This window comes from Nomascus leucogenys, chromosome X (genome assembly GCF_006542625.1).
Source record: "Nomascus leucogenys isolate Asia chromosome X, Asia_NLE_v1, whole genome shotgun sequence".
In the NCBI taxonomy this organism is placed as follows: domain Eukaryota; kingdom Metazoa; phylum Chordata; class Mammalia; order Primates; family Hylobatidae; genus Nomascus; species Nomascus leucogenys.
In genome coordinates this window covers 53417864-53433518 of record NC_044406.1, presented here as the reverse complement: position 1 = coordinate 53433518, position 15655 = coordinate 53417864, and the positions used below count along the sequence as shown (strand labels likewise).

General features: G+C 37.6%; 1 protein-coding gene across 2 annotated transcripts in view; it reads left to right on the top strand.

Annotated features, from left to right (window-relative positions):
* Window positions 1–15655, top strand: part of SYTL5 (synaptotagmin like 5) — a 96468-nt gene that overhangs the window by 4936 nt on the left and 75877 nt on the right. The gene's annotated exons all lie outside the window — the stretch shown is intronic.

Sequence of the window (15655 nt, the reverse complement as noted above, 5' to 3'; positions counted from 1 at the left end):
ATCCTCCAAAACCATCAACACAAGAAATTTAGGTGGGTAACAGATTTTATTACAACAGTAAACTTTGGTGCTAGCTATTACAATAGTTTTCATCATGCCATAGAGATACAAATTGATATTTTGGGGGGAGTCTAAAGGAAGAAGTAATTAATTACGAGTAAGATAGAAACTGAAGCAATGGTTTCACAGAAAAGGTGAACATTTGTGCTTGCCTTTGAAATGTGAAAAGGACTTTTCACATTGGCAAATATAGGTCAGCTATGTTTTGGCTGTTTCCCATGAGCCACAAAGCCACCTTCAGACTGTACTAATCAGTTTCAGAAGGAAATGGAAACCAAATTTTTTTTAGACTGAAAAATATTACAAAGAATAAACTTATCTGAAAAGTTAGTAAAGTGGAGTTTGGGAGGCAGTGGATTTATTGTTTGTGTGTTTATTTGTTTGAATAGGTTGTCCTTTGAGATAAAAAAGTAGAAGAGGGAAAAAGCGTAAAAATTGTACTGAATCAATATTTTAGGCCTGACACCCAAATGTGTTTCACAGTCCACATGCCCACTAAAGTGTAGCATTGATTAAGGTGGGACTGGTCTTTGGGGACTTGTAAAGGTGCTCCACACCCAGAAGGCACATGGCAAGCCTGATAATTACCTCCAGGCATAAATCATCAGCTGGGGAATAGGCATCTGCCTACTACCATTGCATTTTAAGTTCATTCAAGAGGCTCAAATATATTTATATACATTCTTCTCCTTCAGACTAAGCAGGAAGGAGTGGTAGGAGATAGCGAGACACAGGTTTTCACTGTTAGAGGGTAAGAGTATTTTTAACGTTCTCTATAGATAACAAGTCACTCAAATTTATTGACGGCTTTACCGCAATGAAGAAAAAGCAGAAATGTTGCAAATAAAATTGAGCTATCAACAATTATTGCAAATGGATAAAAATACTGACAGTTTGGAAGCACAAAATGGAAATCATTGTTGATTATTTTGATTTTGTACCTTAGATTGCTTTTCATTTACTTCAAAAGAACTCAGACTGACATGTACGTGGGTCATAATATCTACTCCAAAAAAATCTCATTAACAAATTTTTACTCTACTTGATCTCTCACACCTAAAAACAAATACTGTTAAATATCTACTTTGTAGTGTTGACCTGTATTTAAAAATCCTCAACTTATTAGTGAATATTCATTTCAGCAGTATATTGTGAGCTTTATTCTCACTAAGGGTACATCATTTCCATTTGACCACCATGCATGAAAACGTATCTGCACATGTTTTCTTTGGCACCTAATCTTGGGCTTGCCTCAGTGGTAAACTCTATTGGTTGCCTTACAACATACATTTCTCCTTTCTTCCTTTCTATCCAAATCTAAGTTTTATTCAGCTCTAGCAGTGAATTTTTTAAAAAATTTTTTTCTCAAAAATTTTTTTTTTATTTTTTAAAAAATGTTTTAGGGCGGGCGTGGTGGCTCACGCCTATAATCCCAGCACTTTGGGAGACCGAGGCTGGCAGATCACGAGGTCAGGAGATCAAGACCATCCTGGCTAACACGGTAAAACCCTATCCCTACTAAAAATACAAAAAATTACCGGGGCATGGTGGCATGCCCCTGTAGTCCCAGCTACTCAGGAGGCTGAGGCAAGAGAATCACTTGAACCTGGGAGGTGGAGGTTGCAGTGAGCCGAGATCGCACCACAGCACTCCAACCTGGGCAACAGAGCGAGACTCCATCTCAAAAAAAAAAAAGAAAAGTTTTAAATATTTGTGGGTACATAGTAGGTGTATATGTTTATGGGGTACATGAGATGTTTTGATACAGGCATGCCGTGTGAAACAAGCACATCATGGAGAACAGGGTATCCATCTCCTCAAGTGTTTATCCTTTGAGTTACAAATAATTCAAATAAATTCTTTACTTTAATATATATTATTAAGTTATTATTGACTATAGTCACCATACTGTGCTATCAAACAGTAGGTCTTATTCATACTTTCTATATTTTTTAACCCATTAACCATCCCCACTGCCCCCACCCGAGCCCCACACTACCCTTTCCAGCCTCTGGTAACCATCCTTCTACTATCTATGTCCAGTAGTTCAACTGATTTGATTTTTAAATCCCACAAATAAGTGAGAACATGCGAAGTTTGTCTTTCTGTGCCTGGCTTATTTCACTTAACATAGTGATCTCCAGTCCATCCATGTTGTTGCAAATGACTGGATTACACTCTTTTTTATGGCTGAATAGTACACCATTGTGTATATGTACCACGTTTTCTTTATCCATTCATCTGTTGATGCCTGCTTCCAAATCTTGGCTATTGTGAACGGTGCTGCAACAAGCATAGGAGTGCAGATATCTCTTCAATATACTGGCTTCCTTTTTTTGGGTATATACCTAGGAGTGGGATTGCTGGATCATACGGTAGATCAATTTGTAGTTTCTTGAGGAACGGCCAAACTGTTCTCTATAGTGGTTGTACTAATTTACATTTTCACCAACAGTATATGAGAGTTCCTTTTCCTCTGCATCCTCGCCAGCAAATGTATTTTGGTTTCTTGTGTAAAGCTGGCTCAGCTGAAATATGCCACTAAATAAGCCAGAACTTAGTATCTCCAAGAGACAAAGACCCCAGCCTAGTAACTGCCATTCACCTTATGGTTTTCTCTTAATGTGACTGATTTTGTCATTTCAGTGCTAGGAGAAGAGAAGGAAGGAGAAACAGGAGGGGAGCGTGTATTCAAATTGCTTATTTGGAATCCTGCAGATAAGTTAAATATTTGGTTCTAATGGATTTGAAGTGATTTCAAGAATTATACATTCAGCCTGGAAGTCAGGGAGTCTAAGCGCCAAGCAATAATACTCTTTTAATACACTACAAATGTTTCATCATTTGTTTGTTTTTCCAAATCTTATCACTCTACCACTAAGAACAAAATTAGTTTGACCTTCTCAAAAGCCTAAAGACTTATTGTTCCCATAAAACACCAGGAGAACTGTTGGACTGGACTTCTAGTTTGGTAAAAACTTTGATTTAATCCTAATAGTATTGCCACAAAGCTTCTTAATGGATTAACAGAAACTCCCAGCATGAACATACTGGCTCCCTAATGGAACTCAAATGCTTAATGAGTCACGGAGAAATGAACAAAAATATCCAGATCTGCCTTAAACCTTGGACGTTTTCCTAGCGAAGACCTTACCAATTTCAATATATAATTACATTTAGGGAAACTAACTTAAATTTTGATTCTATAGCATTTTTCTCCAAGGAAGTGTTACTTGTAAGGCTCACCATAGGCACAGGGCCACAAATACCTGATATTCAGAGACATGTTAAACATTGGATTGTCCAAATAAATAAACTTGCCAGACCATTTTTAATATTCTTTTACATTTTATTTTATTGATACATAGTAGATGTACCTATTTTCAGGGTACATGTTATAATTTCATACATTTATATAATTTGTAAAGATCAAATCAGTGTAATTGTGATATCCATCACCTTAAGTATTTATCTTTTCCTTATGCTAGAAACATTCGAATTATTCTCTTCTAGCTATTTCAGACCATTTTCTTGGGGGTTTGAAATAATAGGTCACCATAGTCATAAGTAAGATTGTTACCTGAGACTGTATCTATTATCTGTATCTACGTATGTCTCCATATAGAGATCTATATTATTTCAAATTATTAATGTTTATATTATATTCATATAAGATATAATTTCAAATACCTAGACTATATATAGAAATATATATAGAGATAGGTTTTCTCTCTACATATATATCTATAAGTAGAGAGAGTCTATATAAAGAGAGACTCAGTATAGGCTGGGGATTGGTCTCAGGGCCCGGGTGTTTACCAAAAGCCACACATACTCAAGGCTAAAGTTGGCCTTGTGGAACTTGTGCATAGGGAGAGTTGGCCCACTGTAAATGTGGGTTTCGTATTCCACAAATACTGTGTTTTCAGTCTTCATTTGGTTGCAAATGCAGAACTCAAGGTTATGGAGATCCAACTTTATTTTTAAAAATCCACGTATACATGTACCTGGGCAGTTCAAACCCATGTTGTTCAAGGATCCTCTGTATATTTTTTACTCTTCCCCATATTCCCATTTTACTACCCTTTCCCTTCCTTGTGTATTGTCTCTAGCCAGAATTGGTACAGAGGTCATGCCTCTAGGCAGCAGGGGTTAATTGGCACTCACATCCCAAGAAACTACCATTCCATTTCAATGCAAATTGCAGAAACACAACAATAAAGCCCATGTAATCCAGAACATGGCTGAATGTTGGGGCTGGAAGGGGGAGTAAAGAAGACCCATCCCCTCAAAGGTAAGTCAGCTCATAAGGGAATATCTAATATCAACTATATCCTTGGAGAAATAGGTATTTTATTCCTAAGAAAATGATATAAGTGAAAACTTCACTAATAAAAATGTCACCACTAATATTTTAGATTTCAGGCAGGTGACCATTTTATATCAACAGTAATCTTATAAGAATGTTCCTATGTTAATAGAAGTTATTAACTTTATTATAAAGAAATTTATAATAAGATTAGGCTAATATGCATTTCATAATTTTTATAATTGTTCTTTTATTGCAGAGTAATTAAGCATAATGAAAATATTTAATGCAAAGAAATTAATAAAATTATTACACAGCAAACAATTTTTTTAAGTTTTTAATCTCAGTATTGTACTAGGATCTATAAAGGGCATCAATGTCTGCAACTTTTAAAATATCATAAACCTCAATCTGCTTAAACATTTAATATCTTCTGATACATATTTTCATTATAGAATCAATGGGCTTAGTATAGAAAATTACATAACCATATAATATGAACATTAAAGTCTCACATAGAATTCCACTTTCCAGAGGTGAATAGTCTCCATTTGTGTTGAATTTCCTTCCTGTCACTTTTATGTTTATATATATACACATATATATATATGCAATTTTCATATAGTTGGAAATTGCATGAAATTTACATATACATACTGTATAAAATATCATAAACCTCAATCCACTTAAACATTTAATATCATCTGATACATATCTTCATTATAGAAAATTAGATAACCATATAATATGAACATTAAAGTCTCACATAGAATTCCACTTCCCAGAGGTAGTCTCCATTTGTGTTGAATTTCCTTCCTGTCACTTTTATGTATATATATATATATTTTTTTCATATAGTTGTAAGTTGCATGAAATTTACGTATACATACTATATATGTAAATTTTATTCTTTATTTTTGCTTTGCATTATTTCATGAACTTTTTCATGTCATTAAAAATTATTTGTAAACATTTTTATTAGCTGGATAAGATTTCATAACATAAGATTTTTCCATATAACATGAATGTGCAAAGTGTTTCTTAACTATTTATTCTTATTTACATGAACATTCTCATTCTTAAATCCTCTTATATTGTGATTCATATTTTGAATAATATTTCCTTAATGTTAAAAACCGGCAATCTGCGAAAATTGATTCAATTAAGACCATGTATCTTGTGAATCAGATTGTTTATCGTTTATCATGAATCTCACCTTCCTTTTGTAGAATCTGAAAGTTTGTAATTAATTGCCAGTGATGGTTTTCAGTGAAGCATATAAAGAGAGAACAACACATAAAGGAAACATTTATATTCATATTCGACAAATTTCAAAGAAATGGTGATAACATTTCTTGTATCATGTACTGATACTGACAACTAGGAAAACTGCTCGAAATGTGTTTTGCAATAACCTTTCTCTATGAAAATGTGAATCCCCATAAGTATCACCTAAAAAGGTAAAATGGGAAAAAGTAAGTACTGATAACTGCCTTTGCTGAACATATAACCCCTTCTCTACCACATTTAAAATAATTTAGTTTGCACAAATTCAATTTAGAGTCATTCTAGAAATAAACTTCAGTTATACATCTATAAAAACTAAAATGGAAACCCTCTAGTATGTGTCCATATTCAGCAGCAGAATTGGTTTTAACGAATTTTTCATGAGCAACATGTTCTCTCTAAAGTATCAGTTTTTTTGTATGAATGACCAATTTTCTTCCATCAAGTCAATTCTATCATTGCATTGTGATACCAAATATTTTAGGAAGCCCAGCATTTTATCTTGGTTGTTTTTTAAAGAAATGCAGCTTTCCTACTTCTTGCTGTACTGATTCTATCTCCATCTCCGTTTTTTTCTGAGTAATTTATCATATTGATAACAAGACTTTCTGATGTTTTTAATACTCAAGCAAGGTATTCTTTGGGTTTCAGATTAGCAAAACACATTCTTGTTTCTTAATGGGCCAGGAAATTGAGGCAATAGTTATTTTAAGATAGTTCCATGTGGGAGACTTGGTTTGCTAATTACATATGAGATAAATTTCTGCTATGATAAGACTATAGTGAATAAACAGCAAGATATCAAATTGCAGTGATTCCTAACTCCTTTAGAGTTGTAACGAGCTGTTTTTGTCACATAATTTATAAGATCCCTGTCTTAGGTTGGCTTCCCCCAGAGGTAGACCTTGAGCTCATGATTTGTGTGCAAGTGATTTATTAAAGAGAAACCATAAACTACTAGCAGGGAAAGCAACACAGGGAAGGAGAAGAATCTAAGCAAGTGTGAGATATCAGGCAAAGTTTGGCAGAGGTCACCATCAGCATGACTTCACAGGGACAGATAATGTTTGCTGTTTTGTCTCCATTGTCCTTTTTAAAAAGAATTCAGAATGAACTCTTGAGTCATTGTCCCTTTGCATATATGAGCACATTTAATGTTTCTGGAAAATCTGTAATAAGTCATTGATCCTCTTAGGTTATAAGGGATTGGTTAAATTCTTCCTTGTATTTCTGTGGTTTTAATTATTTTCCCTAAAACTGTTACTTTTCAGCATTATTGCTCCATTTTTTTCAGTATTTTTTTGATTTGGGTTTTTTGTTTTGTTTTGTTTTGTTGTGTTTTTTGTCAATTGCCTGTCAGTTGACATGGTTTTGTGAGATTTTCTGGTATATTCCTATGAGCCAAGCTTTTTAATACCAGGAAGTGTCTTCTGCAGATATGAAGACTTCACAATGCCCTCTTTCCTCGAGACTATTTGTAAACATGAAATTGGCACAAGTCACAAGACTTCTTTATCTAAACAAGTGTTCTTTTACTCCTCCTCCTTGTTACTTTCTCTTAAGCAGCTTTTTATCCAGGCAAAACTTTTTCCCAGTTCTCAGAAAGTCGTGATTGTTTTTAATAGCCTTTGATTTGAAAACTAATCAAAAGTTATACAAAACGTATTAAGATAGAGTCATGCTTGTTGAAGAATGACTCTCTTGGGGAATATTTGTCATGAGAGACTTTGTGATAAGATCCAATTTGGGCAGATGCCATATGTTGAAAGAAGCCTGGCAGGCAGAAGAAACCCTCTATGTTTACTGAGGCTTAACTTTGAGTGTGCTCAGCATGGCTTTGCACAGCTAGGAAAGAAACAGCAGTCATTAATAAATACGGGGTCCTTTCTGAGCAAAAATATTTTAATATATTGAGAGCCAGTGAGAGGATACTGGTGTGTGGGAAGAGTGCAGATTTTGGAATATAAAATTCAGGGTCTGAATCCTGACCTCCTTATTTAATAGCCCTGTGACCCACAAGTTACCTCTCGGAGAGTTCACTTTCTTATTTATAAAATGGGAATCATAATGTATTTTTCATGGGTTATTGTCAAAGCAATGGTATGACATGCTGATAAAGACATACCTGAGACTGGGCAATTTACAAAAGAAAGAGATTTAATGGACTCACAGTTCCACATGGCTGGGGAGGCCTCACAATCAAGGCAGAAGATAAGAGGCACGTCTCACATGGTGGCAGACAGGAGAAGAGAACTTGTGCAGGGAAAATCCCCTTTATAAAAGCATCAGATCTCATGAGACTTATTCACTATCATGAGAATAGCATGGGAAAGACCCACCCAGATGATTCAATTATTTCCCACCAGGTCCCTCCCACAACACATGGGAATTATGGGAACTACAATTCAAGATGAAATTTGGGTGGGGACACAGCCAAACCATATCATTCCGCCTCTTGCCCCTCCCAAGTCTCATATCCTCACATTTCAAAACCAATCATGCCTTCCCAACAGTCTCCCAAAGTCTAAACTCATTTCAGCATTAACTCAGAAGTCCACAGTCCAAAGTCTCATCTGAGACAAGGCAAGTCCCTCCCATCTGTGAGCCTGTAAAATCAAAAGCAAGTTAGTTACTTCCTAGATACAGTGGGGTACAGGCATTAGGTAAATACAGCCATTCCAAATGGGAGAGATTGGCCAAAATGAAGGGGCTACAGGCCCCATGCAAGTCTGAAATCCAGGGGGCCGTCAAATCTTAAAGCTCCAAAATGATCTCCTTTCACTCCATGTCTCACATCCAGGTCACGCTGATGCAAGAGGTGGGTTCCCATGGTCTTGGGCAGCTCCGCCCTTGTAGTTTTGCAGGGTATAACCTCCCTCCTGGCTGCTTTCACGGGCTGGTGTTGAGTGTCTGTGGCTTTCCTAGGCACACAGTGTAAGCTGTCAGTAGATCTACCATTCTGGGGTCTGGAGGACAGTGGCCCTCTTCTCACAGCTTCACTAGGTGGTGCCCCAGTAGGGACTCTGTGTGGGGCTCCAACCCCACATTTCCGTTCCACACTGCCCTAGTCGAGGTTCTCCATGAGGGCCCTGCCCCTCTAGCAAACTTTTGCCTAGGCATCCAGGCATTTCAGTACATCCTCCGAAATCTATGCAAAGGTTTTGAAACCCCAATTCTTGACTTCTGTGTACTTGCAGGTTCAATACCACATGGAAGCTGCAAAGGCTTGGGACTTGCACCCTCTGAAGCCATGGTCTGAGCTCTACATTGCCCCCTTTCAGCCACAGCTGGAGCAGCTGAGATGCAGGGCACCAAGTCCCTAGGCTGCACACAGCATGGAGACCCTGGGCCCTGCCCATGAAACCGTTTTTTCTTCCAGGCCTGTGATGAGAGGGGTTGCCACAAAGGTCTCTGACATGCCTTGGAGACATTTCCTCCATTGCCTTAGTGATTACATTTGGCTCCTCATTACTTATGCAAATTTATGCAGCCAGCATGAATTTCTCCTCAGAAAATGGGATTTTCTTTTCTAGCACATCGTCAGGCTTTTATGCTTTGTTTCCCTTTTAAAACTGAATGCTTTTAACAGCACCCAAGTCACCTCTTGAATGCTTTGCTGCTTAGAAATTTCTTCCCCCAGATACTGTAAATCATCTCTCTCAAGTTCAAAATTCCACACATCTCTAGGGCAGGGGAAAAATGCCACCAGTCTCTTTGCTAAAACATAACAAGAGGCCAGGCATGGTGGCTCACGCCTGTAATCCCAGCACTTTGGGAGGCCGAGGCAGGCAGATCACAAGGTCAGGAGATCGAGACCATTCTGGCTGACACAGTGAAACCCCGTCTCTACTAAAAATACAAAAAATTAGCCAGGCGTGGTGGTGGGCGCCTGTAGTCCCAGCTACTCGGGAGGCTGAGGCAGGAGAATGGTGTGAACCCGGGAAGTGGAGCTTGCAGTGAGCCGAGATCACGCCACTGCACTCCAGCCTGGGCAACAGAGTGCAACTCCGTCTCAAAAAAAAAAAACTTAAGAGTCACCTTTGCTCCAGTTCCCAACAAGTTCCTCATCTCCATCTGAGGCCACCTCAGCTTGGATTTCATTGTTCATATCATTATCATTTTGATCAAAGCCATTCAACAGGTCTCTAGGGAGTTCCAAACTTTCCCACATTTTCCTGTCTTCTTCTGAGCCCTCCAAACTGTTGCGACCTCTGCCTGTTCCCCAGTTTCAAAGTTGCTTCCACATTTTTGGGTATCTTTTCAGCAGTGTCCCATTCTACTGGTACCACTTTATTAGTCTCTTTTCATGCTGCTGATAAAGACATACTCAAGACTGGGCAATTTACAAAAAAAAAAAAAAAAAAAAAAAAAGAGGTTTAATGGACTCACAGTTCCACTTGGCTGGGGAGGCCTCACAATCATGGCAGAAGGTGAAAGGCACATGTCACATGGTGGCAGAGAACAGAAGAGAAATTGTGCAGGGAAATTCCCCTTTATAAAACCGTCAGATCTCATAAGAGCTCACTATCACGAGAATGGCACAGGAAAGACCCATCAAATGATTATCTCCCACCAGGTCTCTCCCACAACACCTGGGAAGTACGGGAGCTACAATTCAAGATGAGATTTGGGTGGGGACACAACCAAACCATATCAACATGTAAAGTAAAGTGCCTGTTATTATGTGGCTTAAGTGTTGTGAAATTTAGGTTTTAATGATAGGCACTGCATGTGGAAGCTACAGTAAAAATGAAAGCATTTTTTTTTATATTCGGAGTACAGAAAGAAGGTCTGGTCAGCCTCGAATTTTCCTCAGGCAAATATGAAATACTACAGTGTTGATGGCGTTGTCTCTGAATCTTACAAACGATGGGAGTGCAAGGAGCTGTGCAGGCATCAGAATCAGGCTGCTGTGACATTATTCTGCCCGCATATATTATCTTAGTGATTTTTGTGTCATTGTTGACAATAGACTTTGTCAGTCACTGTGGCCTTGCTCTCTTAATGGGATATGAAACACTAGTTCTAGAGAAGTACTTAGCTTGCAGGCATTACATCAGAGGCTGAAGCAAAACCTGACAGCAACATCTCTGCAAGTGGAAGAAAGAATAAAAGCTAATATTTCTTGAGTTCTTATTGTGTTTTTTGGGAAATAGGTTTGGCTGCGGGTGACAGAGACACATTATAATCATGACTTAAGATGGGAACATATTCCTGTCTAATGTAAAAGTCTGGGTTGATTGGTGGCTTTTGTGGTATTGTTATGGGGGCTACATTAAAGCGGGGGTCTGGACTCCCTGTCTTTTGTTGCTCCACCGTGTTGAGAGTTTAGCTCTTGATCCAGGATGGTTCATTCCTATGTCCTCATCCCAGCTTCTGGAAAAGGCGAAGGGGTCAAGGGAAAGGGATCGTCCCTCTTCCATTAAAGGCATGTCCTAGAGGTATATCGTTTCTGATTACACTCCATTGGCCAGCATTTAGTATCATGGCAAAACCTAACTGCAAGAAATACTGAGAAATCTAGTTTTTATTCTGGGTGGCCATGAGTATAGCTAGATGTTCCACTAATAAAGAAGAAAGGGAGAACAGATATTGGGAAACACATACCGGAATTGTCTCTTCCATAATTATTATGTGTCAAGCTGTGCTAAACACTTACAAACAATTGTCTTACTTAATGCTCATAACAACACTGTGAGGCTGTTTTTACAGAAGTATTTTGAGACACAAAGAGGTTAAGTCTCCTTAAGTCTTGACACGGAGAGACGTTAAATAATTGTCTTAAGATCTCAGGGGATAGCATTAGGAGATATAGCTAATTCTAAATGACGAGTTAATGGGTGCAGCACACCAACATGGCACATGTATACATATGTAACAAACCTGCACGTTGTGCACATGTACCCTAAAACTTAAAGTATAATAATAATAAAATTAAAAAAAAAGATCTCAGAGGAAATAAGTGGCATAGCCCGAACTTGAACCCAGGCACTCTGACTTTAGAACCCTGTGCTCTGGGCCACTGTGTAATCCTTGCTTCCTCATTATCTCCGTTAGGCCTTGATGTGATGTGCTCTACTAGATGAGATTGTTTAAAAGCATCAAGGAATTAAAGATACTTTATAAACTGTTTATTCATGGCTTCTTCTTCAAGGCAGCTAATTGCTTCCATTCTAAAATTCCTATCTTATTTGGTGTAAAATGGTGTTCAGTACAATTTGGTCCAGACAAGATAATACAAGAAAAATAATGCCACACAAATGTGACAAGAATTTTAATGAAAGCAATTCCTGGTTTGAAAGAAATGTGTCTATGTGATGATAAAGCAAACAGTATTTTTAATACATGGAACATTTTTGATGATGGGATGGAAAAAAAATTCAATATATGACTAGAATACAGAAATGAAAAGATTTTATCATTCAACAACCATCAAGATAGTTAATCTTCTCAGTCTTTACAATTTCAACTACATATAGGTCACCAATTTATATGTTAACATAAATGTATCTATACAGCAACAAGGAAAATTAAAGAATGTGAAGCTGCTGTAGATTTGGTGGTCAGAGAAAACCTTCCCTGGGCAAGCAGCAGTAAAACTAAAATTAAAAAAAAAAAAAAAGTGGGAGCCAGCCAGATTAAGAATTAAGTTGTGTGTTTATCAGTCAAGATAGGTTAAGTGATGCTGCAGTAACAGCTCCAAACTCTTAGTGGCTTAAAACAACAAAGATTTCTCACTCATGCCACATGTTCATAACAGGATGTCTGGGGACTCTACTTCATGGCATCCTCAGACCAGGATCCAGACTTGCAGAGCAGACAACATTTGGAAAATTGTCATTCTCTATGCAAAGAAAAGGGTGTGTGGTGAACCCTCCCCTTGATTTTAAAGCTTTTACCTGGGATTACTTACCACATTTCATTGGCCAGTGTGAGTCACATGATGACATCTAATGCCAAGAGGGCAGAAAGGCGCAATCCCAACTTGCTTTCAGAAGTAAGGAGAATGGGAAGTGAACAGATAAATGACTACTGTGTTGGGTGATGGAGTGTGGAGGGAAAGCATTCCCACCTGGAGAAATAGCATGTTCAAAGGCCCTGAAGTGGGAAAGAACTTGGCATATTTATGAAACTTTAAGTAGAATTATGTTGCTGAATCCTATCTCCTATCTGTAGATAGGAGATGACCAGAAGGAAGAGGGAGCAGATTAGGCAGATCTTTACAGGCTATGGGAAAGGTATAAATTTCTTTAAAAATATAAAGGAAAACTACAGGTTGGTTTTAAGCAGAGGAACCACATGATGTAAGAAATATTTTAAAAGAGTATTGACTAATGATATTGATTATTCCATGGAGAGTAGATTGGAAGGGAATTGAAAGTAGGGACACCTAATAGGCACCTTTTCAAAATTCTAAGTGAGATTGCATGGTGGTCCCAGTTTAATGCAGTCTTATTTGAGGCAAATATTCTATTTCAGACATTTTTAAAATTATTAATTATTATCCATTTCAATCTCCTTCCCATATGCCTCAAATTCATACAGCACTTCAAGCCACTGCAGTAAGCCACAGGGAAGGAATAAAGGTTTTCTTTTCCTCTTCTTTTACTTCTTTTTCTCTTTTCTTTTCTCCTACTAAGGATCTGTGCCTGCTTATGTTAAAGGAAAGGAAAGAGAAAAGCTATGCATCATTGTTTGAAATATTTGGTGATGGGACAAAGAGGTCTCCTTTCTGTTGTCATTACCATTTCTCCATATGAAACTGATAACAGAAGGCTGTTGATATCTTCTCACTCTGTTTAATCCACATGAATGTTCAAAGAGCTAATCTTCTGCCTCCAGGATGTTTGTAGGGTAGGAGACGCACAATCCCAAGCAGGGTTCCTTCTGTTCTGGCCCCAAGGGGAAGTGAGGCTGAGAGGAGAACTGATGGATAATGAGAAAGTGATGTACTCATTAGAACTGAATAATGGTTTCCACAGTGTTTAAATTCATGATTTTGGATATAACATAATTTCTAGAGATAACAAGTTTCAGGGTTTCTTCATGAGAGTGAATGGTGCACATGGACAGGAAGGTCAAAGAAGATGACCAGGTCAAAGAACTGAAAGCCCAGGGAGTTGGATGTGTTATGCCCAGGAATGTTGTACTCTGTAAGAAATGAGGCCAAGTCGAGGGTATATCCATTTCCTGTGGCTGCTGTAACAAATTACCACAAACTTGGTGGGGACTTAAAAGTGCTTAGTATGGCTGCCTGTTGCAACACATGAGTCATCGTGTGTCATCTGTCTCCTTAACTAACATAAAGGGTAGTGGTAATTCTCAGTAGATGTTTTGTTTAGACTCATTTTTTTTCTCAATACCAGAATGCCTAGCACAGTGTAGGCGTACTGTAAGTGTTTGTTGGATGAATGAGTGAGACATGAAGTCAAAGATTTTAAAAACTTTGCTCTACAGTTTGAAAATTCTCTTTTTATGAATCTCTCATCAGGCTGAGAAATAAATGACCTGGTTTCTGATTCCATCTGTACTGCTTATTATTTTTAACATGAGTCTTATAATACCTCACAAGCTAGTTTGAAAGATCAAAAGAAATAATAAATAGCTTTAAATACTCAACTGCTTTATAACCTAGCATGGAATTGGATCCTGAGCAGTATATACAATAAACTAAGGCCTTTGTTCCTGCCTTTGGGAAGATGCTAGTCTAGATGGGCATGACAAAGTTTAACACCACAAATGTAAAAGGATATGGTATAAAATGTGTGGGATGATTCTCAGTTTTTTTTTCCTAGAACATAGACATTCTGTGTTGAAGAAGGGATTGGCTCAGTAGCACCAAGCAATGATATGTCTGTGAAGCATTTAAGTGAGAAGGAACCTGTCTTCTGGAGCAGTGTTTTCCAAATTTGGCAATATATTGGAATAAACAGTGAAGCTTTAAAAAATCCCATTACTTAGGCCACATTCAAAGCTAATTACGTTAGAATCTGTGGAAGTGAGATTTGCGAATCAGTATTTTAAAAATCTTTCCAAAGTGATTCCAATATATAGCCAAATTTGAGACTGAATCTCCAAAGCTGTGCTTCTCAAACTCTAATCACCTGAAAATTTTGTTAAAATGTAGGTTCTGATCCAATAGGGTCTAAGGCAGTGCCTGAGATTCTGCATTCCTGAAACGTTCCCAGGTGATGCTGATGCTGCTGGAACAAGGACCACACTTGGAATAGCAATTTTCTAAAGGATAAATAAATTACATGTCAGGTAGTAAAAGAAGGGACATGGAACCTATGTGCCAAGCAGCATGCTGGGAACTTTACATTTATCATCTCATTTAATCTTTAAAACAATCATGAAGGAATATTATTACTCTCATTTTAGAAATGAAGAGACTGGGGTTGAGTGGGTAAATCATTGCCTGAGGCTGGACAGCTTATTCGTGATGGAACCTGGATTTAAACATAGGCATGTCTAACAGCAAAGCCCATAGGCTAATAGAAATTGTTGGAAACTTTCAAATGCTAAGCAGAAGCTTTTTGATGTGAAATGGTAGGCAGTCTACAGCCATACCACTCTGAATGCACCTGATCTCATCTGAAATGGTAGGCAATGTCTTTGTTACTTTTCTTAAGTGCATGAAGATTGTGCCTACAATGATGCCGAGTTTGATTTCACACTCTTGCCTCAAGTAGTATATAAAGGCAGGTGAAGAACAAGGTACTGTGTATGCCTGTAACCTGGGGCCATGCTCTCTAGTGTTATGGTATCAAAGATATCCTAGAGAAGTTACAGTAGAATGAGAATAAATACTAATAGCAAAATAATAGTGCTAGTAGAGAATGTCAAAATTCAAAAGTAAAACACAAACATTTTATTTTTCAGTTACTGATATCAAAGGATTGTTGCTTCTGGAGGGAGAAATTGTATTTCCTGAAAATATTTGGCTCTAACTCCTTGATTCAAATGTTCTTCCAAATGAAAATATCTCCTGATTAAAGA